The sequence below is a fragment of the Pyrgilauda ruficollis genome, unplaced genomic scaffold (genome assembly GCF_017590135.1).
Source record: "Pyrgilauda ruficollis isolate IOZ18807 unplaced genomic scaffold, ASM1759013v1 scaffold11, whole genome shotgun sequence".
In the NCBI taxonomy this organism is placed as follows: Eukaryota; Metazoa; Chordata; class Aves; order Passeriformes; family Passeridae; genus Pyrgilauda; species Pyrgilauda ruficollis.
Window position 1 is genome coordinate 1,774,141 of NW_024509210.1, and position 27,422 is coordinate 1,801,562.

The 27,422-nt window shown below is 42.4% G+C and overlaps 1 long non-coding RNA gene across 1 annotated transcript; it reads right to left on the reverse strand.

Annotated features, from left to right (window-relative positions):
- Positions 1-8,508: 8,508 nt before the first annotated feature.
- LOC121356618 lies at positions 8,509-25,953 on the reverse strand. Its single transcript, XR_005955601.1, has 4 exons — positions 25,901-25,953; positions 24,596-24,722; positions 10,593-10,700; positions 8,509-8,532 (listed from the first exon to the last, which is right to left on the reverse strand). It is a non-coding gene; the product is annotated as an uncharacterized LOC121356618 (long non-coding RNA).
- Between the last annotated feature and the right edge of the window lie 1,469 nt (positions 25,954-27,422).

Sequence of the window (27,422 nt, forward strand, 5' to 3'; positions counted from 1 at the left end):
AAATGCCAGATGAACATGGAAACTCCACAGGACTAATGACATCTGGGTCATGAAGAGAGCCCTGTTTCAAGGGCCCTCCTAAGGCTGTGCAGCAAGGATTTAAACATTGCCTTTCTGCTCCCCAGACAAGTGTCCACAGCCCTGGCTAGGGTTTATCTGGACAAGGACTCTGCATTTGTCCTGTTAAAGGTGCTCCAAGATGAAGCACAGGGATGCACAGGAGTGGTAATGAGTGCACTGTGTGACAGCCAGCTCACCCAATTAGGAGCCTGGTACCTTGATTAGAGCCCCCACTGCAGTGGCTAATCTTTAACAGGATAGTTACAGCAACTGGTAAATGAAGGGAGAAATAATGCTACTGGGGGAATTCACAGGGAGTATTTATAGCTCAGCCTGATATATTCAACTAAATCAGAGAAAATGGAATCGATGCCTGATTCATTCAGGGCTGTATTCCACACACCAAACACAAAGCCAGGCACCAGGAACTCATTAATGGTGATTTTCTAAGGCTCTTTGTCTCTTGCTGCAGCTGCGGTTTGTAGAGTGAAGGCAATGCACACTGTATGTACACTTGGACACATGATATACATTTAGATGACTATCAGAGGGTTGGAAACGCAGTTTTGCACATCTTCTGTGTCTCTGAACATTCAGACAACACAGCCATGAAGTGCAGAAAAAATCTGTGTGAGCTCCCTTGACCTGACAGGCCAGCAGCACCTCTCCCAGCTCCAACCCAGACAATCTCTTGGGCTCCTCTGACACAAACTACCAGAGGTAACACTTCTCTTGGCTTCTCAGTCCAAGAGAGGTGAGAAGAGACCTCCAGAACTGTCCAAGAAAACATCCTCTTTATAGAGGCAGAGGCAAAGAACCCATGGGAGTGATGCTGGCTCTAAAAGCTCCCTTCATAGGCAAAGAAAAAAAAAAGGAAATTTCCATAATGCTGCAGGCCATAGACTGTCTCCAGTTCTGGGAAATTCACTTTGAAGTATATGGATTATAGGCAGCCATCCAAGCCACATATATAAATATCCCATGTAAGTCTGGGCTGCAAGACCTAATATTTTTTAAGAATAATAAAGCTCAACAGTTTTTTAGCTGAGTATAGAGGGAAAAAAACCAAGTCAGATGAGGTGCTAATACTGAAAATGCTAGAAATAACCTCCTTTCTTTGATTAGAACACAAAATGGCATCTAAAAGACAACACAGTTGTCATTTGCTGAGAATGTGGAAAACATTTTTGAGGGGTTTGTCCATTGTGAATAAAACTTCAGCTGCTTCTGTCCTTGGCTGTCCCAAAGTGCTCCATCTGCAGGTAGGGCAGCACCAGGAGCAGTTTGTGGTGTTTGCTGTCATTGAAACCTCTCCTGAGAGCTCTTCATAAATTGGAAAGTGAGCCAAGGGATCTCACAGTACATACAGAACAGCAAAACCTTTCAGAAATGCATGAATGAATGAATGAATGCAGGGGTAAGTGAATGACTTGTTGTGCTAAACAAAGTATTTGAGCACTGAAGGCTTGCCCTGAAAGCAATCCCAACACAAACATTTATTTCCCTGCTACAGCTCACCCTGATCTCCAAAGGAGGCAAGCAGTGCTGGAAACTGAAACCACTCTTTACAGACCCTCAGAGCACATTCCTGTGGCAATTGCAAAACCAAGCTGTATTTTCTTTCCCGTTTTTGACTAATTGTGAATGAGTATTTTGCTAATGAATCCCATACTGATTTTTGGGAGGGTGATGCACTAGCTATCCCACTCTCACTGGCTATAAGCAGAATCCTGCTTGTCTAAATTCTCTGATTTCAGAGCACTAAAATGACAAATCTTTGGTGTGATGTTTTTGAGACATGCAGGGAATCAGGAGACCCTCCTTCACAGTATCTCTATTTATCTACACAGAAACTGTGTGGCTTCAGACTGTGCTGTTGTTTCTTTACCAAAACCCCCAATTTCAGCTAAGCACACCAATGGTCTGTGGACTCCAAGCCAAATAACCCAAATCCTGTCTGTGTCCCTCACTCTGCAGCCTCCTCACTCGCGTGATGAGACTCACGGAGATAAAACACAGAACACACACATGGCTCAAACCCCAGCAACAAAACCTGCCATATCCCCCAGGAGTATCTGAAACTTGTCTAAAAAGCAGGACATTTTGTATCCTTGGCCTAGTCACCACTGTTAGCATTTTCTTGGTGAAATAAGGATGTTTGGGTCGCTCTGAAACCCACAGCAGGGTAGCCCAGAAGCCACAGAGGGCCTGGAGTCCCTGGGAGGGCACAGCAAGCTGCTTTTCCTGCCATTATCCCCAGAAAGCAGTTAGCTTTCCCAGAGAAACAATAGGAAATTTCTTGTGTTTAATACTTAAACTGTGAACGAAATGTTAATTATGAATGTCAGCCTACTTTTAATTTCTATCAGTGAAAGCATATGCTGCAGTCTGCTCCATTTTCAGTGGGAAGGAAACCGTGGGCACTGTAGTCTTTTGTTATTAAAGCATTACAGTAGCAGTGTGAGGCTCTGCAGATGTAAATCTGTCATCATTTTCTCTAGGATAATATTTACAGTATTTCAGAGTGCATGTGTGTGAGCAGCATTTTGTACCCACTTGGCAGCTTGTCTGAACATCTGCTTTCATGGTTTGTGCTCACCAATGGTTCTTCCCATTCTGCTCTGGTATGAACAATAACATTCTTGGTGGGAAGATCTGTCACATTTCCTGTTCAGCACACCAGAAATTTCCACAGTGTCTCTTCTTTAGGACAGACATCCCACTGCAACTCGAGTGGAGGAGAGCCTTGGGGCGAGCCAAGAGGGCCAAGATCTTTAGTTAATGGTGATCATCACTGCTTTAAAAACCATTTAAAGACATTTAAAAGAAGTATCTTTAAAAGGTAGTTCATGAGGGAAAAGGGAGATGAAAAAAGAGAAATCATAATGTCACAGAGATGGCTCAACTGCACCATGCACTGGCTTTCCTCTGCTGCCTCTCTTTTTTGAAATCCCATGGAGGTGAAAACACTATGCACAGCCACTAAAAGTATCGGGAAGTTGATACAGGAAAAAAAAAATAAGGTAAACAGAGAAGAAGAAAACTTTCACAGATAAAGCAACCAAGAAAAATTATTAAAGCACCCCACAGCTTTTAGAAACACTAAGAAATTTTAATATACCATCAAAAAACTTGTAAAATACATCTCAAAGAGCATAAAAGAGAAAAAAGAACAATGCATCTGGCAGTATCATAAAAAATGAAACAAAAATGTTCACTGTAACAGCCACATTTATCCTTTTACAAAAGAGAGGCAAAAGGGCACAATCACATGGGTTTTGGAAGAAGCTATTTCCCTGTACACATAATACAGCTGGAAATTAGTGTCCCTGCATCTGAAAGGGATGGAACCTTGGAGTTGAAAAGCCACTTGACCTCTTTCCTTGCTCTGAAACCTGGCTGACCTCAATCAAAAGGACTCTTGGGGAATGTTGTCTCTCCTCTTGCTAAAAATTCTGCTGGAAGCTTTTTGGTGTGTTTGAAACCCTAGCTCAGGAATCTGATGTGCTGTGCACACTGAGAATGGGGGAGACACCATTTACAGTGAGCTGTGACCTCCTTGGTGGCTTAGAATGGCTTTTGTCAGTCTGCTCCCGATGAAACAATCCCCTCTTCCAAACTTTCTCCTCGTTCTCCTCTGGTTTTTCCCCCTTGTCCCGTTTTTGCTGCCCTCCCAATCCCAAGAGCAGCATTGGGAGTTGTGTACCTCGCTGTGCTGACTGAGCTGTCCTGGCTGAGCACCCCTCAGTCCTGGCTCTCCTGGGAAAAGCTGGCTCTGCTGCTTTAGGGCTCATTACACCCTCCAAATCCTCCTCTGTGCTTCTGTGGCTTCTTAGGTTTCCCTCTGAGCAGATGATTGCTCCCGACCCTGAATCCTACTCCCATTTAGGGTCAGGCAGTTTTCAAACTTGCCACCTTCCCTTTCAGCCTGTATTTTCTTCTAAAATCAAGAATTTAGTCTTGTATCCCCTTTAAACCAGTATTATCTGCAACTGTGTAACTTGATAGCTATTTCAGCATTCAAGGAAATGTCCCGAGACCAGGCCTTGAAGGAATCAGGATTATGGAGATGCCTTGCATTTTAGAAGAGAACCACAGACAGTTGTATCCAGCTTATATTAATTGATCTGTTCTCCTTATGGGAATGCCAAATGCAATGCTGCCAAAAGCTTCCTCTCTGCTGGAATCTAAGCTTAGAACTCTCTTTGCTTTCCCTCTAAGAACACTTTTGGCATTAGCACTGAAGAAATCTGATTGCTGTGATTTAAACTGAATTTAATTCTGACAAAACTATGCTGCCTCTTATTGATCACCTGTCAGAGGTTAATTATCTTGGAGCTGCTCAAAAATAATTTAGGCCAGTAATTTTTCTCCTGCTCAGCCATTCCCTCCTTTTTTGTCAATCACTAGACTAGCAATGTTGACTGGCTCCCCATCAGCCTAGTTAAGATTTCAAAGACACTTCCTGATGGATCGGGGATTGCTTCACCACTTGAAGAGATCCTCTGTGATTAAAGCCATTGGGTCCAATGAATTTGAAATCATTCAACAGCTGCATGTTTTCTCCCCCAGTGACAGTGGGCAGGTGGCCCCTTTTGCAGGGGAGCCTGTAGACGTTTGTCTCTCTCTCTGAAGCAAAGATCTCCATGCAAAGAAGGAAAGGCAGTCCTGCCTTTCTCTCTTCCCCCATGGAACCCTCCAGGCCACAGCCTCCAAAGAACCCAGCTCAGCAGGAAAATCAGCATCATCTTTAAACACCCCTCCAATGTAATCAGAGGGCTCCACGTGCTCCAGCCAAGGCATCACTGAGGATTTTTTCCAACTGGAACCAAATCAGTTTCTGTATTTGCCTTCAAAACAGGCCTGTTTACACAGCAACATTCAGCTGAGATACCAGAACTGAGTATGGAAGAAAACCTGTCCAGCAGATGCTTTGAGAAATTCAAATAATCAAATGATTGATTGCTTCCAAAAAACTCTTATGGCCAGAAAACCCCAGTATATTGCTTTGCTGGGAAGGCCCTGACGAGGGAGGAGTCCATTGATATCAGAAGGCTAATTATTTACTTTATTATACTGTATTATTCTATACTATATTACATCTAAACTGAATCTGCCAAGCACTCAGCTGTGCACACAACTGCACAATATCTCGTGACTCTCTGCTGACAGTCCAGACTCACACACACACCTGGCCCTGGCAGGCCAAGGAAACAAAGCACCATCAATTTGGGTAAACAATCTCCATATTGCATTCTACTTTTGTACAAACACAGCACAGTAAATAAGATGAGAATTCTTTCTCTGAGTTTCCTCACTGCAATTCCCAGAAAATATCCTTGGGAAGTTGTGCCTTGCTTTTCTCTGTGAAGAGAAATGCGGCAACACCAGAATATTAAAAAAATGAATAAAAAAAAGGAAGGAGGCAGCAGCAGAGCCTCTGCAAGCACCTGCAGAAACACATCCCTGACACTGCACCCATCAGTGAAGTGATGCTGGATAACAGGAGAGGGAGGAAACAGCCTGATCAACCTCTCCCAACTTTGACTAAGCTGTAGACTGGTGTGAGCCCAGCCTTCAATGCCCCCCAGGAGTCTGTGTGCTGCTGCAAGGGCTTTCCCAGCTGGCACGGGGCATGGAGGGTGCAACCTCAGTCCTGGGAGCTGCAGGGCAGACCCAGCTCCAGGCAGGAGCCTCTGCCTAACAGATTGCTCCTTGGCTGGAAGTGACACTCGGGCTGGGCAGGGCTTTATCTCCTGTCACTTGTGCTTCACAGCACAGCCCTGGGAAGCTGAGAAGCCTCAGAGAAAAAGGAAAACAATAATTATCTGATTTGCTGCTCCTGTGTTTTGCTGCTTTGGAATGTGGTTTGGAGATTGTTTATCCAACAGGTGGTTGTTTGATTGGTTTCATGTGAACTGGTTTTACTTAATGGCCAATCACCGTCCAGCTGTGCCTGGAAGGAGTCACAAGTTTTGATTATCATTCTTTCTAGCCTTCTGTCTGTATCCTTTCTTTATTCTTTAGTACAGTTTAGTATAGCATTCTTTAATATTATAAAATAATAAATTAGCTTTCAAAGATCATGGAGTCAGATTCATCATTTCTCCTTCATCCTGAGGACCCTGAAAAGACCACACTGGGACAAATTGCCTCCCTCACACATGCAGCAAGATCAGGAGTGGGAAGCAGTTTCACAGCATTGTCATACAGAGCACGTCACCTTGGAGAACACTTTGTATGCAACGACATCACAGCCCATAAAACAAATCAGGGATTCCCAGCACCAAGAAAAAACGTATCCCTAATCCAACATTTACCTCAATAAAGGATAACACTGGCTCTACACACCTGCAAAGTCAATGTGCCATAAATCACTACCAGAGCTTTCCCTTTTCAAAGAGAAAGAATATTTTTTCTGTGAATTAACTTCAGAGGAATGAAGGCTTAATGGGTGAATCATCGTTATCTGTTAACTTCAAATAATTTCAGGTATGTCTGGGATCCTTGAATATCTACAGTAAGGTAAAATTTGACAGCACATTCTGTACAGAGTCACCTAATATTGACAGAAGGTTTGAAATACTTATGTTTGAGTAAAAAAGGTGAGAAGGTTGGGTGAATTATCTGAACTAAGATGTAATGCTCAGCCTCGTTGCAGGTTTTGAAGTTCTCTGCATGCAGAGAACACACTTCCCCACAGCCTCTTGCTCAGCTGAAATAACTGGAAGAAACTTAAACCAATTACCAGAGGTGAGCTTGGATCTCTGCTCCAGGAATAACATCCTGCTGCTTTTACTGCTTGTACATTGCTTTTCGCTTCCAGTGGCACTGGGGCAAGATGTGCTGGGCTCCCTCTTTGGATGAGAGGCTGACAAAGCCACAGGGAAACCTGCACTTTTGTAATTCCGTGGGCTGGAGTTTAAAGCTTTCCCAAATAGCAGCAGTGGCCTTCTATTCCAGGCAGTTTAACAGCAAATTCCACAAAGCAGTCTCCAGCATGGGAAAATTCAGTCTATAAATGACTATAAAATACCCCCTGCTTCCTGCATGGCAAATTAATAGAGATGTGTGATTTGAAAAGAAAAATTCACAGCCAAGTTTGTCCCCAGTGTTACGAAACCTGTCACAGCACTGGCAGAAACTGCCTGGTTCCCAGCTTTTAGTTCAGCACATCCCCTGCACCACCAAACCTGAGATATGCACACCAGAGGATGAAAATACCAGGACAAACCATCCAATCTCTGCTCTGGAGGGAAAGCACCCTCATGACCAAACAGTACTAAGGGTAACTTTCCTTCTACTGTAGCTTCCAGAGCACAGCACAGAGAGGAAAAAGAACAAAACGCTTCAGCATTGCACAGCTCCAATTAATGCCATTTGGAGTATGACAACAATTTATTCTTGCCAAAATTATAAAGCATTAAAGCTGTATATCAGTCAGGCCAGTTTCAGCACTAAAGCCTTGCCTTGGGCAGCTTTCTTAAGCAAAGAGAGGGAAAAGCTGCTCTTCCCCTGTTTTTTACAGAGAGTGAAATGAAACGAGAAGTAGGAGCTGGAGAAAAATTACACATTTTCACATTGTTCAGGTGTGCTGCAGATGAAAAGGGCTGTGCAGAATTGGTCCATGCCCCCAAATGTCCAAAGTCACAGGTAAGAACTAGACATACAATGAGGCAGAGAATGCATTACGAAAACTGGTCTGTAATACAAGAATAAATGTGCCACCCAAAATATTTCAGATTGAACAGATTGAACCTGCCATTTCATAATGACAAAGAATAAAATCAAATGCAGCAAAGGAACTTTAAAAAGGCAAGTCTGCTGAGGACCCAAAGGCTGAAGGCAAGGACTGCCCAGAGAGCCCTCACAACTGGCAGTAAATGTTGAGTACAACCAAAATCCCCTGTGTTTGGGGGTGAATTCTTGGCTCCAAGCTGATGATTCAGCCTCCTCCTGGTGGAGGAAAAGGTGCATTTAGAGGAAACAAGATCACACAAATCAAAATACATTTCTTGACTCAGTAGGTTGAGCACCTTGACACAGGCACCTTGCACTGTCCCAGAGCATCCCAGCTGCCAAAACCAAGGGTATGGGGAGAGTCCCTGCTGGAAGATTTTTCCCTGTGTGGATGCCCAGTGTTTGCATAGTGAAAGTCTCCTTCCTCCCTCTGGACAGCAATGATCTCTGCATTTGAGTGTCTGTTTGAACATTCCCTCCTTTGACACACAGTCATTTCCAGTGTGGTCACAGTAACACCATCAGAGGACATTTAACAGAATTTAACATGTGCAGAGCTGCATGGATCTGTTTAGTAATTTATGACAACCACATATCACAAGTGATGATCTCTTACCTCATTCTGCTGCCATGTTCTTTCAGAACACAATACCCTCACTTGTCCCTGTGTTTTCTTGTGGGAGTATCCATCACAGGCAACACTTTCACCAGGCATTTGTCAAGTTACCTGACCTGAAAGAAAATATTTCTATGAGCTGCCATGGTCATAATGCCTGAGAACCTCAGAAAAAACTAAGAAACAGTCTCTGCAGTGTAGTCTTCATGTACAGGTAGAAATTTCAGTTACAGGGAGCTTAAAGGTGGATTGAATTCACTGAACACTACCAGGTAAGGTTTAGACATCTACCCCAAGACAATCACTAAATCTCCTGCAAAAGCTAATGAAGGGAATCTACTTCTGGAGGTCACTTACATCCCAAGATTCCTAACTGAGGCAGAATGCACTACCTGCTGAAGCTCAGTCAGACTTTCCTCTGAGGAAATTTCAGAAGACCCAAATGGAAGTTTAGGCTTCATGCCTTATTTCTGCATGGTTAGACTCCAATCCCCTTCTATTGCAGGATATCCAAGCAGATTTTCCGTGTCTGACAGACAGGATCATTTTTCTTCCTCCAGAAAAGGGTTCAGATGTGTGGAGGGTACAGCAAAAAGAGGGACACAATCCAGTTTGTGAAACTTTCCATTAAAGCCCTTTTGGTGAAAAATCGTAGACTAGAAAGAAAATTGTAGCCAAGAAAGAAAATTGTAAGCTGCAGCATGACTTGCAGCTTTAAAGAATTCCCCTTTTTCCTCTGGATAAATGAGTGACTTGGCCAGTGAGCAAACATGCAGATGTCAGCCTGGCCATCACCAGCCCTTCCCTGGGGTGTCAGCAGCAGGCAGGATGCTGAATGCTGACATTGCCTACCTGTGACAACTCCAGCAATGAGATGTCAGCTGGGGAGGGAGACTCCATACACATCTGCTCATCCACGCTGCCCAACAATGGGAAGCACTGGAAATAGGAATGGAAAAATGGAGAGCACAGCACAAACCTGTTTGGGATTACCCAGGACCCATCAGACCCACCAGACTAGGCACCAGGGCCAGTACAAAGGAACACAAAGCACAGGAAAGCTCCTGCACAGGTATTTAAAATCTAGTTAGAGCTTTTTCTGACATATTCCATTTTGGCAGCAAAGCATCATCTTCAGCTGCACTTTGCTGATGAGTAAAGTGTACTATTAAAAAGTTTAGCAGTTATTTTCTTCCCACTAAACAGATTCCGCCTTGTCCCTCTTTGCTCCCTTAATTACTTTTGTTCATGATAGTTCTTCAGTGTTGGAATACTCCAAATTTGCATACTAAATTTTATTTCACTCCTTTTTCTAGAAACTTTATTGTCCTTATTAATCCCACACAACAATGAAACTATGACATACCTCAGCCTTTCAAAAGGGAAAAATCTAACTCACTTGTGTACCTAAAAGCTTGGACTTAGAGGGTCCTCAGTGTAAGGCAAGAACAGTTGTTAAATACCATAGAATTCTGGAATGGTTTGGGTTGGAAGAGATCTTAAATCCCATCCAATCCCATCCCTGCCATGACAGGGACACCTTCCACTGTCCCAGGCTGCTCCAAGCCCCAATGTCCAACCTGGCCTTGGGCACTGCCAGGGATCCAGGGGCAGCCACAGCTGCTCTGGGCACCCTGTGCCAGGGCCTGCCCACCCTGCCAGGGAACAATTCCTAATTCCCAATATCCCATCCATTCCTGCCCTCTGGCACTGGGAAGACAATATTTTTTTCCTAAACGATAGGCTGAACCTAACTAGAAAAAGTATAGTTTGGACAACATTTTTGGAGTAAGGTATTCGTCTATTTATTTGTCCATCTCAAGGTGATGTGGGGGGTTTGAATCATGTGCTAGCAGCAACTATTCTGAATAAGACAATGTTTTCCCTCCAATCATCTCATTTGCACACTTTCCCATTGCCTTTTCCTCTAGTCCAGGCTGCAGCCTGAGCTGGCACAAGTTTCAGACAAATCTTCAGAGGCTCTAACCCATTTTGGCAGCACAAGTGACAGTTTTATGGCAGTCCCCAAGGAAGGCCCATCTCCTGCTCTCCAGAGAACCTCTCCTAAAACTTTTGGCTTCCTCCCTCCAACATAACACAGGTGCTGAAGAGGGACAGAGGAAGAGGGATCAGACACAGGGTAAAGTCCTACTTTTTTGTGGACTTGAGGGGTTACCTGGAATGTGAGGGTTGCACTGCAGGCAGTAAATAATTCCAGTAATTTCAGCAGCTGTTTCAGATTTCTTTCTCTCATACAGAAATGTGGAGCAGAAAAGAAAGGTGTCTGAAAAACAGATGAGGAGGGTTATGCAATGCCCAATGACAACTCTAAAGGAAGACTGTCTTCACACTTTCTGTGGTATGGAGCCATATAAGCGTGACTCAGGTCATTTAATCTGGCTTTTGTAGCAGTCCACAATAAATTGATTGGTAAATAGATGAGGTTGTGTTAAATATATGCACTGGAAAATTAGGACCTTCATTTTCTAAAGTGCATATATTTCTTAACATTCTCAAAACTAAGTCTTCCATTTTTAATGGAAGGGCATTTTCAATGCTCCCTCCTCCCTTGCAGATTGAATTTTTTATCAGCTAACATGTATTTGAGTGGAATTGGTGTGCTGCTCATGAAGAAAATCTAACCTGAAATAGCTTTTCAGAGAGCTTAAGCAGTATCTTGGAATTGATTGATTTGAATACACAATTCACAAACCCTTAGATTGCCTTTTTAATATCTCCCATCGACCCTGCACAAGCTACAAACATCTCCAGACATTCTGGAATTTTCTTATACCCCAATGGCAAAGCACATGCTCCACAAAGAAAAAATCCATGCCAGCATTCCAACTTTTACTCCATATACTTTGGAACATCAGGTCAAGAGGGGAAAAGAAAATCAGGATTCAGAACACTCTTATTAAAAGGCCAGGTCTGTGCTTTTGCCTGAGCTATGCTGAAAGCCAGACTCTAGAGAAGAATCAAGAATCCACAGAAATTACTCAGTCCCTGTGACCGGTATTAAAAGGAAATCTTCATTGTATCAGAAAATTTCAGTTGTTTTAACAGAACACTTGGAACGAGCCAATATTTGAAGAATCCATACCAAAGCTGTGTAGGGTTTTACAACCCAAGGACGTGTTAAAGACAGCCTGGAATGATTAGGGAACTAATATGTTCTGTGGCCTTTAGTGTAGGCCAGGAATAAAGAATTAATCTCCTTCTGGGGTGGCTGCTGGGATATGAGTCACTTTTACATTTGCTGCTTAGATAGATTCCCCAATGATGTCTGCAACACACCTACATTACACCCCACACAGAAGGTAAACAATTTATTCTTCATCGCTGCCTGTCACTGCTGCAATCACAACAGGATAGAGCTCCATTTCCTAAATGGAAGAGGTGACAGAAGGAATGCAATAATGCAAATTGATAATGTAAATTTTTAGGGTGACTTTGGAATACTGGTGGCTTTGCAAACCCAGAAAATACAAAATAAAATCCCTAGAAAATACACAAACCCAATAAATACTATATGAACAGTATTTACCAAAACCAGGACCTCACACATGCTGGGTTTTGTCTCTTGTTTTCTTGTATAAATCTGTAGGAAACAACTGAGTCAAACTCTCTACAATACTCCAAGCACCTTGGTATAAAAACCAAAGATAAAGCAATAAAAAAAGAGCAGGGCTTTCTGTGAAAAGTTTGTGCACCTAACTGGAGAAGGATGAAATACTGACAGCAATTAAATCCAGTGCTCTAAATGCAGCATCAGAACCTCCACAGTTCTGCTGGCCAGAAACTGGAAATAAGCACTCGAGAGGGATCACTTCATGCTGACCCCACCTCTCACACTCTATTTGAGGCTCTTCTGAGGACACAGTTAAAGCAAATACCCCCAGCCCTACATGGCTTGGAGGAAAGGAAAACTCCATTAGCTCTTGTCCTCTCTCTTCTGTGTATTTTATATTCATTTTAAAATTACAAAGGAAAAAACCATCCAAGAGTAGGTGATGTGAATTAAACCCCATCACGTTACAATTTAACAAGTCTAATTCTTTTTCAGGTCAATCTAGGCACATTCTGGTGTGGTATTTTTGGGGTCCCCTGAAAAGGGAGGAATTATGAACCTGACTCCATGTTCTCAGAAGGCTAATTTATTATTTTATTATATTATATTCAACTATACTAAAACTATACTATACTAAAGAATAGAGAAAGGATACAGACAGAAAGGCTAAAAGATAATAATGAAAAACTCGTGACTCTCCTCAGAGAGTCCAACACAGCTGGACATAATTGGCCAATAAGTAAAAACAATTCACATGCAACCAATGAAGCCATCACCTACCACATTCCAAAGCAGCAAAACACAGGAGAAGCAAACGAGATAATATTATTTTCCTTTTTCTCTGAGGCTTCTCAGCTTCCCAGGAGAGAAATCCTGGGCAAGGGAGTTTTCCAGAAAATATGACAGTGACAGTCTGGGACATATTTTAGAGCAGGATTGGTTACACCAAGGTTGTGGGTTCACTCCCTGCAAGGGTCATTCATTTAAGAGCTGGACTTGATGATCTTGTGGGTGCTTCCAACACAGTATATTCTGTGATTCCACCACATCCCAATTTTCCAGGAGTGTTTTGTCTGAGACATTATAATTAAGCTAATCAGAATACATGGCACACCCCAGATAATAAGAAAACTTAGTCCTACACAGCAACCACAACTTTTCCAAGCATTTGCAAGCTCTTTCCACGAGCTCTTTTTGATGATGGCACAGTGCATGAGGAAACTGCATATTCTTTTGTGCCCCGCCTGGTGAGCACGTTTCCCCCACAGATAATGCGCTGTGTTGGCTTTGGGGGATTTTTCAGAGGCAAGACAAACTTGTGTTCTTTCACAGGCCCCAACAGAGCTCCATCCTGCAGTGTGAGCAGGCCAACAATGAATCACCTGCAGGAGGACAAGACAAACCACTGAAGCACACGTTCCAGGTAGCTGAACTATAGAACAATTTCTATTCATTAATTTGGTTATTTCTGGAAGAAATTAACCACATAAGCAGCAGGTGCATATGCTAATAGAATGACTTCATGATTTAATTAAGCCATATTTCCCTACAGAGTAATTACATATGTTGTTTACTCAACTTTTTTAAAGGCCATAAAAAAAAAATGCAATCACATTCATTCCTGGCTAAAAATAAAAGATCTCAAGAGCTTCAAACATACAAAAAATATTAGTGAACAGATTTAGTAGATCCTGCACATACCCAATGAACACTTGCTATGTACAATGCCATATAGGAGCTTCTCTAACAGATGGTGTTATCCCAACTCCCATCTAAACCTGTCTGGTCTGATCCCACCCAGTGTGATGTGTGAGGAGATATTTTACATTGGCTGCCTTGGCTGTGAGAAAACTAGGAGTTCTGAGGTTTAGATTAGATGTTAGGAAAAATCTCTTCATGGAAATGGTTGTAAAGTAATGGAACAGGATGCCCAGGGCAGTGGTGGGAGTGTTCAACCATCCCACCACTGGGATGTTGGAATTGTTCAAAAAATGAGTGGATGAGACACATGAGGACATGGTTTAGTGGTGAACAGGGTGGTGCTGGGCTGATGTTTGGACTGGATGACACTAAAGGTCTTTTCCAGCCTTAACATTTCTGTGATTCTGGTCTAACCCAGCAGATATTGCAAAGCAGCATCTGAAATAGAGACTACAGAGCCAAAAGAAGAAGATAAATTTAATGAGATGACAATTTCCAGAGCTTAAGACACAAACACAGAATTTTCTTTAAAGGACAGGTGTGGTCTCATCCCAGATGAGTCCTGCTGCTGCACAACTGGTCCTGATTCTGGCCTGGATTCCCCACAGCTACAGCTGCTGTTCCCGCTATTCAGTGATAGTACATCCATCACTCTGGAATAGTGAGGCCCTGGCACAGGTTCCCCAGAGCAGCTGTGGCTGCTCCTGGATCCCTGGAAGTGCCCAAGGCCAGGCTGGACACTGAGGCAACCTGGGAGAGGGGAAGGTGTCCCTGCCCATGGCAGGGGTGGGATGGACTTCAAGATCCCTCCCAACCAAACTATTCTGTGATTCTCTCATTTTCTCCAGTGGAAAAAACATTACTGTGTGGACAATATTAAGATTACAGCACTGAAAATGATAATGCAGCCAACAGCCACTTGTTGTTTTTTTAGTTGCATTGACAGATTTATCCCTGTGCTTTGCCAATTCACTGCAGTGGAAGACAGGGAATTTCAGGGTGAACAAGCCAATTCAGAGGCAGTGGAAGCCCTCAGACATGCAGGCAACTTAGCAAATATAAAACTGACATCTAGAAACAGACACAGAAATAAAAAAGCCAAATTCAGACCCACTGCTGTGGATTCAAGGCCTCTCCTCCAAACTGTGCCCAGACACTGCTGCTGAGCTTCCTCCACAGGATGCAAACCTCTCTCTGCAGGAGAAACTGCCTTAAACTCCACCTCTGAAAGAGAAACTTCTTCCATTCTTAAAGAGAATAACTCACATCAAGTGATGTTTAAAAGAAGGAATTTTAGGCAGGGGTTTTTTTTGTTGGTTTTTTTTTTTTTTAATCCTTATTTGTGCAAAACTATACAAATCCAGGTTCCATCGCATCTGTCTTAAATATGACTCCAGTGGAGAGCCGTATTTCCCAGAAAATAAAGATGGGAAGACATTCTATATTGCAGGAGAGATGTGCCAAAAGTGTGTCACATAGCTATTAAATTGAAAAATGGAACTTGCAGTGAAATCTGAGGATGTTTTCAAAAGCTAAAAGCCACATTTTCTCTTGCTTCACTTGTGCAGGCACAACTTGCTTAAAATATTTCAATAGGTATTTATTTTTTTCGAGATGCTCTCTGCCCATTGTCCATGTGAGATCTGTTATTTTCTGCCAGTGTAGCACTTCTGGAAAAGCTACTTCAGCAACTTTCTCAGAAATGAGGAGTTTGTATAAACCAAGTTTTGTAAAGAAGAGCTAGCAAGTGCAACTTACAGGCCAGATGCTGGTCTGTCTGCAATGTTAAGTATAAAAAATAAAGAAATAATGTATTCCAAGCACATGATTTTTCTTGAAACAGCCAGAAATCAGGGAAACAGAGCACACAGCAGTTTGGGGTTTTTTCCCCCTTAAATCAAAAATTTGATTTTAGAAGGACATGTACAAATCTAATTTACCCAATGGCTTTCCCAGACCCTCAAACTAGCAAAATACCCAAAAAAAAAGTTAAAAAAAAATCTCAAGAGAGAATAATTATTATATTGGCAGAAATTGGCACAATGGGTAATTTTGCTAGAATGAATCAGAGCCATGACGTACCTACACAAATGTCAAGGCATTTGAAGTGTTTTCTTTACATTTTTATTGCACATATTAATATTGTTTGTGGGTTACTTGCTCTGCATATTTAAATCTTAACCCCAAACACTCAAAATGCAGGAGATGTTAACACCAAAACCATTGAAACCACATGAGCTGCCCAGGAGGCTGTCAGTCCAAGGAGTGTATAAATGAACTGCTGGCAGGAAAAATGGCATTCTGGAAAATACAACTTTTTAGCAAGGTCTTACCAATCTCAAGATTGTATTCAAAGCTGTAGCTAAACAGGAAATCCACTGCCCAGGGAGAATAACCATGAGCAAATATCTGTGGCCAAGCTGTGGAAGAGATGCAAGAGGAGTTTTGGAGATAATTACTTCTAAGTTTATCACGTGTTTTATCAGTAAACTTCAAGCAGAATTTCTTGAGCATTACCTCATGTTCCTCTTTTTGCCCCTTCTTTTTCAACTTAATACTAATATATATTTTACAAGTAGTTCTTCTGACAGTGCTCCTCAGAATTTCACATCTGGACTCAAAAATCACTTGGTTAGAATTTTATAAATTAAACTGCTCTTATATTCCATAATCAACACTGAGATCAGAAGGTTCATTATATTCTTCAAGAGGAATCCAGGCCCAGTTTACCCTCCCTGACCACACAGTTCTCAGAAAACACACTCAGAGGGTAATGAATTTTGCCTACCATCAATTTCTGTCCTGCATTAGCTCTACAGCCCAGTTAAAGAAATTATTTAATAGGATAATAAAAAGAGCTCTTTTTGCCTTTATCATCTCCAACTGAGGCCAAATCACTCATTCTTGCACGGCCTCACTGTGCTCTAAGAGCAGATAAGTGGAAAACAAAACAACAGAGACCTTCAATTCCAGCTGAAATGAGTGTATTTTCACCAGAAAAGGTCTTTATCTCGAAATGGGAAACATGCACACTAGGATTCTGCCCTTTGGTTTGCCTCTTTTATATTTACCCTTCAGTTTGAAGGGGATTTAGCCTAATGACATCTGAGAATTTATATGACACCAACTTTTTTCTTCCTAAACTAAGAAAAAAATGTTGTAAGAAAATTAAGGTCATAAAGTCTGATTTTGGACAAATTTTGAGATGCTACAGAATTTTTTTTTCCTTCAAAAACCACTCAGTTTCAATAAATAAGACACTGAAGAATATGCTAATAAAGGGAATTGTAGCCTTTATGATTAAAGAATTCCCAGCTTACTATGGTCTTAATATACACACATGATGACAAGTATGAAATAAATATAAACTGGCTTCAGAACAAAAATTTACTGAAAAAAAAGAAACACAGCACTGCAGAATGTCCCCAGATGTGTGCCTGAAGTTGCTCAGAAAATGCCTCTGTGTCACCTAATCTCTTGCCTTCATAAGATTAACAGTTCTGCTCCCAGAACAGAAGAGTAACTTGTAAATCTGATAGAGCTCACTGCACATTTGCTGTGGGAAAACACCAAATTCAATCTTTTTTTTTTTTTCTTTCTCTCCTGGTATTTACTTGGAATACATTTAGTAGCTAATCCTCCTCCTCTTACTTCTTACTAAGTCATTTAAACATTACAAGCTGATATATTATTACACACACTGGTGAAAATATTCAGAATTTGAATGCTGTTCTTCTCATTAGAAAATTCACTCTACGCAGATCAGGGTTTTATGATCCCCCAAGTCCAAATTTACAAAGGCAAGTGATGCCATTAAGGAATTTATGGGCTTGCTGAGAGTAGATCTTTTTTCCTTCATGAGACACAATTCCTTCCTCTTGCCTTTTGGATGACATGCACTGCACTGGATATTTGTTTTTGCTAGGTAAAAAATGATTGCTTGAAGTACATTGGGTTTGTCATACTGATCTACTGGATTTTTCCAGCAATCCTATTTTGAGAGTATTATCTGTGCTAAAATAACAGTCAGAATTTATTGGGGAAAGAAGGCGTGAAAAACCTTTCTAGCAGAAATAGATATATTCAAGCTGAAGATCTCCAGTATTACTCAGATTTTTGGAATCAGACAGATGCAATTTCATTTATTGAGTGCTTTCTTTGTGTTTTGCAGCAGGAAGACATCAAGAACAAAATAAAACTGATTTATAAGGTAATGCACATAGAAACAATGTGCATTTAGAAATCTGATTTTATGATTTTGGCCCAAGCAAATTTCGATACATCAAGACACACCAGAAGGAGCTGATTGCTGTGGAACCTGGCAATATTTGATGATAAACATCTACCACAGGGACTATGTAACTTCTTTTGGCTGACTTTCATGTGCATGCCCAGTTTGTAAACCCCAGAGTGAGAAAAAACTCACCTGACAATGTTTTGTCCATCATGTGAGCTGAAAACAAATTATCTGAGCAGGCCTTTGAAGTGTGGTCCAGCAGAAAACACAACTGTCTTCCTGTGAAATATTCTAGGTCAGAAGTCCACAGAAGAAGCATTGATTTTCTTATCAATGAAAACCAAGTGGGAAAACATGCAGTGAGATGAAAGGGATCATTCAAATGATTCATGAGTTATGCAGTGATTTTAGTTATTTATAAACTGCTTCACAGGTTTTTTTTCTGGAATGACTTTGTTCCAAGTCCTTCCTGCAGACCACCCCACTGGTGTGAGCATCACAAAAAATAATTCCAGCCTAAATCACTGCTAAACTGGCAGCAGTCATGCCTGAGAACAGAAACCATTATTGTGTCATCAACAGGCTTCCTCCCCTACATTAATATCCCCATTTAATTTTCTACCCTGCTTCCACAGAGCAGACACTTCCCATTCCAGCAGACGAGGGCTGGCGGTGCTCACCCTCTGAAAACTCCATTAAAAAAGCATTAAAACTGTTACACAGAACAATAAAAGCAAGGGAGAGCTCAGTTCCTGCAGAAACAGGCCACATGGGCTCCTGCACTTATCCAGAAAAACAGATTTGGTATGCTGGAATATCCTGAGGTGCAGGAAAATGTGGATAGGTGAGGATGGATTGAAGAGCCCAGAGGTTAAAGATGGACTGTTCATGTGTTTGTTACTATTACATATCAGATGGATGAATAAAGCAGGATTAATAAATCTGGGAACTAATTAAAATTAAAAATATAAACCTTGTCTTTGGCATATCTAAATTATGTGTATGGTGAGACTATGCTTAGCCCTATTATTTCACTGAGGATTTCACTTAGGCTTTTTGGCTCTGATTTTCCCCTTTCTCCCACTGCCCTGCCCACCTTTTATTAATTTCCCTAAGAAGAGTATATCTACAACAAAGCACACAACTGCCAGCACAGGTTTTGGGGAAGCTGAGAGGAGCTTTACTGCACACTGACTCTTCAAATGCTGACTGACCTGTTAGAAAAACTGCATCGGTCTGGAAAACACAAAACCCAACATCTTTCATCAAAATTCTGCCTTCCCTGGCCTGCATGCTGAGGCAAGCAGCCTGTGGCTGTGTTTGCAGCAAACTTCTGAGAACAGCTGAGCAGCAACCTGGGCTCCAATGGTCCCAATCTGAATTTCTCCTGCTTTCAAGGGTAATAGTAAAGTCAGGAAAATACGTTTTGTAAATAAACCCTGCAAAGAAGATAGTCCTCCCCTCAGTCACTGAATTGGTTTTAATCTACTCTAAAGAAACCACTAAAGACATCAGAAAGGGATTGTCAAGGCTACTCATTTGTTCCTGCTGTGTGCAGGGATTGTTCAATTCCAAATGAAACAAATGGCCTGAAGCTGATCACTGCAGGAGCAATAGATGGGGCACAGAGCACCACTGGAACTCATCACCACTGACCTCAGAGGGCCTCCTGCAGGACACTGGAAAACCTCAGGAAACAAAGGAAGATCCTGGCTTCTCAACACAGGAGCCCAGGAGGAACAGGCACCACCCCAACCAGTGCTACAAAACCAAGTGGCCTCTCTGCATCAAGGTTCTACTGAAATAATCCTAACCATCACTGCTTTTCATAGGCATGAAAAAGCCTGTGACTGGCATTTTCCAACTGCCAATATTTTGTCCTAACAAATGCTTTTAAAATATGCCTTAATTTCAGAAAATAATAAACCAGGAACATTTCAAAAATGTAGAGTATGTGGATTGATTTGTACTTGTCACATGAACTGATGGAAATGACAGACCCATGGTTTTCTAAGGGAAAATTATCCCCCCTCTCAGAGCACAGCTCATCCTTAGCTGCAGAGTGGTTTGGCTGAGGGGGTAGGTGGGCCTTCCCACTAAGGGAAGCTGCTGTCCATGGCTGGACTGCTACATCCAAGGTGAACCAAAATGGTCACAAAATAGACAGCTGATCATGGGGTCTCTCACTTTGACAAGTTCTGCTCCATTTGCATATTGGAGTTATTTCTCCAATTACAGCTTTAGTTTATGAAGTCCTATCCTTGTTTTTCTCTCTTCAGCCCACGTTGTTTGTGCTCTTGGGCCTGAGATTTGGATCATTTGTCCTTGGTCCCCAGCTAGAGCAGGAATTGTTTTGTCTCCCTGCTCTGTGCAGAGAGCTCACCATCCGTTAATGTGAAACTCAGAACTGCACACCAAAGCAGCACAGAATCTGAAAAATATAAAAGCTGAAACCTGAGGCATCACCCTCACAAGGGCCATTCTATGGTCCTTCCAGACCCTTCTCCATCCCTGTGTCCCTCCTTCAGACCCTCTCCAGTGGATGTGGATCCTTTTATAACCCTCTGTTCTTCTCCCACTCTGCCTTACTAAATCACCATCCCTAGGGATGATGGCTTTACAGGATACACAGGATTATTGTGAACTGTCTCTGCTGCCTTGTCCTGCCAGCAAACAGCCCCCTGAGCCAGCACCCACTTGGCAGGTGCCTGTCCCTGCTCCTGCCAGCCCCTGAACTTCCCATCAAGCTGGAGAAATCTGGAGAGGAACTTTTCACAAGAGCAAGTAGAGACAAGACAAGCAGGAAAAGCCTGGAGGCGGTCATATTTAGGTGAGATATCGGAGAAAGTCCTCCCTGGCAGGGTGGGCAGGCCCTGGCACAGGGTGCCCAGAGCAGCTGTGGCTGTCCCTGGATCCCTAGCAGTGCCCAAGGCCAGGTTGGACTTTGGGGCTTGGAGCAGCCTGGGACAGTGGAAGGTGTCCCTGCACATGGCAGGGGGTGGATTTGGATGAGCTTTAAGGTCCTGCCCAGAGCAAACTGTTTGTTCCATGAGTCCAGGATTCCACCAGCTGGGAACTGCTGTGGCTTCACTAAAGCTTCCCAGCAGGCCAGGAACTCCAGTCATTGCAAAACACCAAGAGAAAAGCAACAGAATGACTCAGTGAGCTAAAAAACTTGACCCATGAGAGAAGACTGAAGGTTCTGTGATATTTTTTAAATTTAAAATGTTGTGAAGCCTCCATGACAACAATTTTCCATTACGGAAAATTGCTGTCAGGGGAAGGGGACAAAACTATTCATCTCAAGACAGGACAGGAGGGGTTAAACTGCAGCAAGGAAAATTTTGTTCAGATGTTAGCAAAATCTTTCTGTCTGTCAAGGCGGCTCAGCACAGAAATCAATTGCCAAGGAAGAGTGGAATCTCTGTCACAGGAGGGTTTGAAGAACAGGCAAGCTAATTAACTGTCAGGCATGGCTGAGGTCTAATTGCTTCTGCTGGGGAAGGGGGCTCAGCTACCTGACCTCCTCAGTCACCATCAGCTTTACCTGCATTGATCAGAACACCTCCAGAGGAACAGAACCATCCACATCCCGCACAAATTATAGAAAGCTAGAACATGAGTAACCCAAAGCAACGTAAAAGTTAATTACAGGCGTATAAGGCACCTAATGCCATGTTGCTGCTACCTTAATAAGTATAAAATTAAATCCATAACATCCCCTCAGTAACCAGATTTTGCTGCCAGTATTACTGGACATGAATCATTCACTCTTCCATTGAAACACATGGCCCACACTTATTTTTTATTCCGCACAATTTCTGATTTTGAGCCTTTTGAAGATGATCCATTGTTGGCCATATTTTGGTGGGAGCTCTGGCAGGACCTGAGCGTGGTACCTGCACATTGCCCAGGTGTGCACAGAGCACTGCAGCAAAGTGCAGAGGGCACAAGGGCTGGTGGGAGGCATTTCTGTGTCACTCTCTGCCACTGTCATATTTTCTGGAAAATCCCAAAGCCCAGGATTTTTTCCTGGGAAGCTGAGAAGCCTCAGCTTCTCCTGTTTTGCTGCTTTTGGAATGTGGTTTTGGAGATTGTTTATCCAACATGTGATTTGTTTTAACTTAATGGCCAATCACAGCCAGCTCCTCTGGAGAGGAGTCATGAGTTTTCATTATCATTCTTGTTAAGCCTTCTGATGTATCCTTTCTCTATCTTTAGTATAGTTTTAGTTTAGCATTTTTTAATAAAATATAATATCATAATATAATAAATTAGCTTTCTAAGAACATGGAGTCAGATTCAATCATTCCTCCTCTGTCCTGGGAACCCCAGAAACAACCACAACTCTCCTTCTGTCAATCACACACAAAACCCATCCAGGGTGTCTGAGAGGGAAGTCCCGATCCAGGACTCCTGGAGAGCTCCAGCTTTGTTTCCCAGTGGCAGGTTGAAGGGAATATTGTTGCAGGGTACTCCTTCCACTATTGCACTCTTTTACATAAACAGCAAAATCAAATTCATGCAATTGAGACTAATTTGACACATTTCCTTTCTCTGCTGCCTCTGTAATTAGCATCATTGCCATGCTGCTGCATTTCACTGTTCTTTTTTTTTCCTCACAGAAAACCCTTCAAATCTGTATTTCTTTCATTCCTCATAGCTAAATGCTTAGAAGGCAAAAAGAAATTAGCTTCTTTACTTTAGGAATCCCCATTCTCTTTTTTAATTGGAACTGCAAAGGGAAAACAATTAAATGACACTGCGTTTAAAAAACTGTTTAAATTAAAATATGCAAAACATGTCAATCTTTCTATTAGAAGCTGGAAAATATTTCTGAAAATTCTCACAGAATTCTGTGGTTAATTCAATGGCCAGAGGGAGCTATGTAAGTTTGACACAAAGCAGGGAAAGTGGATATTGCTGGAAGCGTTGCCTAAACACCATTTATAATTACAGAACATTCATTATAACCAATGAAGTTGCATGAAAGCAAGTTATACAGCTGGAAAAAGTGGAATTAACTACAACACTATGCCATGACTCAGACCATAGTGCAGCACTTGAAGTATTTTCACTGAAAAAAAGCACTTCTGTGCTCTCTAGAAAGCCACATCCAGAAATGAAGGGAAACTCACCTCCTGGAGAGATCCTAGAGCCAGCTCTGCAGGGCACTTTGCCAAAACCACGTGTTCCAGATCCAGTCAAACATCCACAGCATTTCCTACAAACCAACCATTCACTGCCATCCCCCCAGCACATTCCCAGCCTGTGCTCTGCCCCCAAGGATCTCCCTCAGCTCATCCCAGGGAAAGGCAGGGAAAGGCAGGTAAAAGGCAGCACAGAGCCAGCTCAACATGATTTATGTGGGTTGTGCACACAGTAAAGTTACTCTGAACATACCCAATTATGTTATTCCAGGCACCTGTTCCGAGGGAGTTCATCTCCAGCAGCACTTCAGGCAATGGCAACACTACAGGGCTCAAACAAAGGCAGAAAGAATTTATCCAGATTTTCACCCTGCCAGAGGGCAGGGATGGATTGGATATTGGGAATTAGGAATTGCTCCCTGGCAGGGTGGGCAGGCCCTGGCACAGGGTGCCCAAAGCAGCTGTGGCTGCCCCTGGATCCCTGGCAGTGCCCAAGGCCAGGCTGGACTCTGGGGTTTGGAGCAGCCTGGGACAGTGGAAGGTGTCCCTGGGGTGGCACTGGATGGGCTTTTAGGCCCTTTCAAACCAAACCATTCCATGATTCTGTGATTCTATAAATGAAATAGGGAATTAGGAATTGTTCCCTGGCAGGGTGGGCAGGCCCTGGCACAGGGTGCCCAGAGCAGCTGTGGCTGCCCCTGGATCCCTGGCAGTGCCCAAGGCCAGGCTGGACACTGGGGTTTGGAGCAGCCTGGGACAGTGGAAGGTGTCCCTGGGGTGGCACTGGATGGGCTTTTAGGCCCTTTCAAACCAAACCATTCCATGATTCTGTGATTCTATAATTGTATATGACTGAAATTCTATACTTCTCATAATACCAATTACTTCTAGGCAGTTATGTTTTCATTTCTCACATTAGGTACCCTACTGGGTAGAAACTGTTCATCTTTATGTTTATAGTTTCCACTTAGCCCTTTAATATTAAAGTCATAGTGCTGGTTCAAAAATTTTGTTGTGCTTTTTTTTCCCCAAGAAAAGTTTTTAATTAGAAAAAACAACTTGGTACAGGACAAATTAGTCATTTAAGTCAAGTAAAGCTCTTTTCTGTTTTGTTTTTAAAATAAAATAAAGCACAGAGAAATACATCAACTCATACACACTCTGAAGTATTTGAACTGGCTATTGCCACTTGTACAAAAGAGATTATAATGACTACAATGTCAAGTTAAAGCCAAGCCTGGGAGCTCAATACAGTAATGAGGGAAAGCTGGAATCAAATGTAGCTCTCCCCCAAATCACCAATCTTTACTGTGTGCACTGCTAACCAGTGGTGGCTCTTTTGTGTGTTCTCTTTTCCCTTTGAGGCTCTAAACCACGACATCTGACATGCTCTGGGTGCTGTTGTCCTTTTTATTGCACCACTCAGCTCTACACTATTAATATGTTGAAACCACCTCCTCTTTTCCTTGCATTCCACCAGCGATCCCTCTGCAGGCTCCCAGTCCCTCAGTGCACCCCACCTGGAACAGACTGCAGTGCCCCTTTTGTCACTGAAATCCCCACGGCCTTTTCTTTATCCAAAAAAGCTTCTTGGTAAACACTTCAAAGAACAGCAGATGAAGACATCTGGAACATGGACTCCTCATGCTGTAAACAAGACATTTTTTATTTCAAAGCTATTTTTTTTTTTTTTTGTGGATTAGATAAAGTACCTTCAAAAGTTGTTTTTCTTCCTAGGCTATTTAAAAAAACCCCATACTTACTTACAAATCTATAACATTTCGTGTCAAAGTAAATGCCAAAGAAGCAGTAACATTTAAATATGAAGCAGGCAGCTCCCATGCCCACACTGGGAGGAAATGCCCCTTAATTCATAACAATTTTGGAGTTTTACAGGACTACAAACAAGGGAGATGCAAACCCAGGTTTCCACAAACACAGCTGAAACAGCTCACATGGTCCAGCACTACCAGAAATGGACTTGGAAACAGGAAAATTAGCATTTACCAGTTCCTGAAGGAAGGGGAAAGCACCTGGCCAGTTTCAAATCCCACAAGAGCATTTTCTGGGGGGTTGTTGTTGTGTGCTTCTGTGGGAGCCACTGCAGCACTGCTGCTGGGCACACCAACACAGGCATTTAGGGATTTATCTAAGGCCATGCTCTGTCACCTCATGGGGCCTGTCCAAGGTCAGCTCCAGGGTGAGAGACCAGAAATCTCATCCTCTTACTATGTTTTTTAAGCTTCAGGTGTATTTCTCTAAGTGCAACAATGGCAAGTCACTAGAAAAAGAGAATTTCAGATGGAGAAACAGCATTTATTCTGGCCTTTCAGTGACCATGAGGATGGGAGCTGTGACCTGCATTAAATAAGATCACTGCCTGCACTGAGGTGCTGTACAGAACTGTCTGGACTTTATTTTCTTGGCTCTCTTAGACGTGGCTGGGTTAAATATGACAGAAAAAAAAAAAAAAACAACCCTGCAAAGGGCCTTTGCCACAGCTTTCCTTAAACAGCAGCTCCTGGAAGTACTGACAGGAAACTCAGTCAAAATCACGGAGCAGCTTCTCAAACTTGGGAAATGCAGGCTTTTAGTTTCCCTGGTTATACACAATATGTGGGCATGTTAATAAAAGCTTTCTAGCTCAATAGAATGGTTTGTCTCTAAGTGCTATAGTTTTTGACCTTTTAAACAATTGTAACAATTTAGATCAACTGTCAATCCTTTGCTTTTCTGCAAAGAGACACTAATAAATTTACTAAAATTAAATTTCTTTTACGTAATGTGTATTTGAGGAAAACAAACAGAATTTATTTCTGACTCACTTTTAATAAGTGCTTTCTGGAATCCAACTTCTGACACAAATTAATTCAACTCTGAAAGTTAAATAAAAACAAATTAATTCAACTCTGAGAGCTTGTGCATCCTGAACTCACCACAGCCTCTTTATAAACCTAGACTACAAATTATTTCTGACAATAATTTTAATAATTAGCAAAAGACATGCAGCACCATAATGAATTGGCAAATTACTGCACTGAAACCTGTGAGACAAAATGCAATGTGAAGAATCTCTTGTCCCATCAATCTTGCTCATCTGAAGTCTGCCCTTTTTTGTTTCAAAGGTGTCTTGCAAGAGGTTTTTTTTATTTATGTGGTTTTGTCTCTAAGTGCTCTCTGTTGGATGAAGTCAGGCTGTGCTTCCCATCACCATCTGTGTCTCCTGCAGGAATCCCACTCTCCTGCTGAGCACCCTCCTCAAACCCAGCTTTGGGCAGCAGTGCTTCTTACCAAGCTCCAACCACTCTGCTCTTTGAGATCAAACCCTCAGAAGGGTTTATTTTGTCATTCCCTGTGCTCCAGGTGCTGATCAGACCTTCAGCTACCCCTGGGTTTGTAAGCTGTGAAGCTTTGTCTTGTAGTTTTGGGGCTCTAAGTGCTGGCATGGATCCATACCTCCTCCCACCCCATTTAGCTCCTTTTTTCCCCCTTTTTGCTGTGCCCCAGGGCGATGCACAGCCTGTCACTGTGCCCACTAAGGGAGAGGATGAAGCTCAGTGCCTGGTTTGTGAATGCAGGTTAAGAGCTGAACAGACACTGCACAGCAATACTTGACCAGTGCCTAAAGAGTGACTTACATCAACATGAAAAAAGCATTTTACAAAGGTCTCAGTGAAGAAAATACCAACAGATTTAATAAACACACCAATGCACTGGACTTCAACACAATGGCACAGTCTTTGCTTTCTGCAGCAGTTGCTGGAGTTGCAGGGTGTTTATTAAAAAACACAGATTAATTATATGAGATCGCAGATTCAGGAAAGAGTTTACTGAAATATGTCATAAAGTTAGCTCTTCAGGTAACTTTTTGTTAGCTTCTGTTGTAGTATCAAAATTAAAAAAAAAAATGTTTTGATTCCATAAATCTGGTTTATGAAGTCCCTGCCTTCCCCACTCATTCCAGCTCTTAATCTGTAGTTCAGTGCACTCCAACTGTGCTGGGATAATCTATTACAGGTCTGTGTTATAAATCAGACAAAGAATAACTAAATTCAAGGGAGCAAATGCCATATCCTGCACAGACTGGTAGATGGATAAGTCCAAACTAAATATGTTAGGGCAGCTATCTGAGAGTCAGTCAACACAAACAACTGTGTCTTGCATTGTGCAAGGCTGTGAATCAGCCCCACAACACAGAAACTGTGGTATCAGATAAACCAGGAGCATCTCTGGGCCCCAAACCACGAATCATGCTGGTGAGATGTGCAAAGAAAACAATACAGGGGTGGGTAGCAAAGTCTCACATTGCTCTGAGCCCAGCATAAAGCTGAGGCAAAAAACAATCTG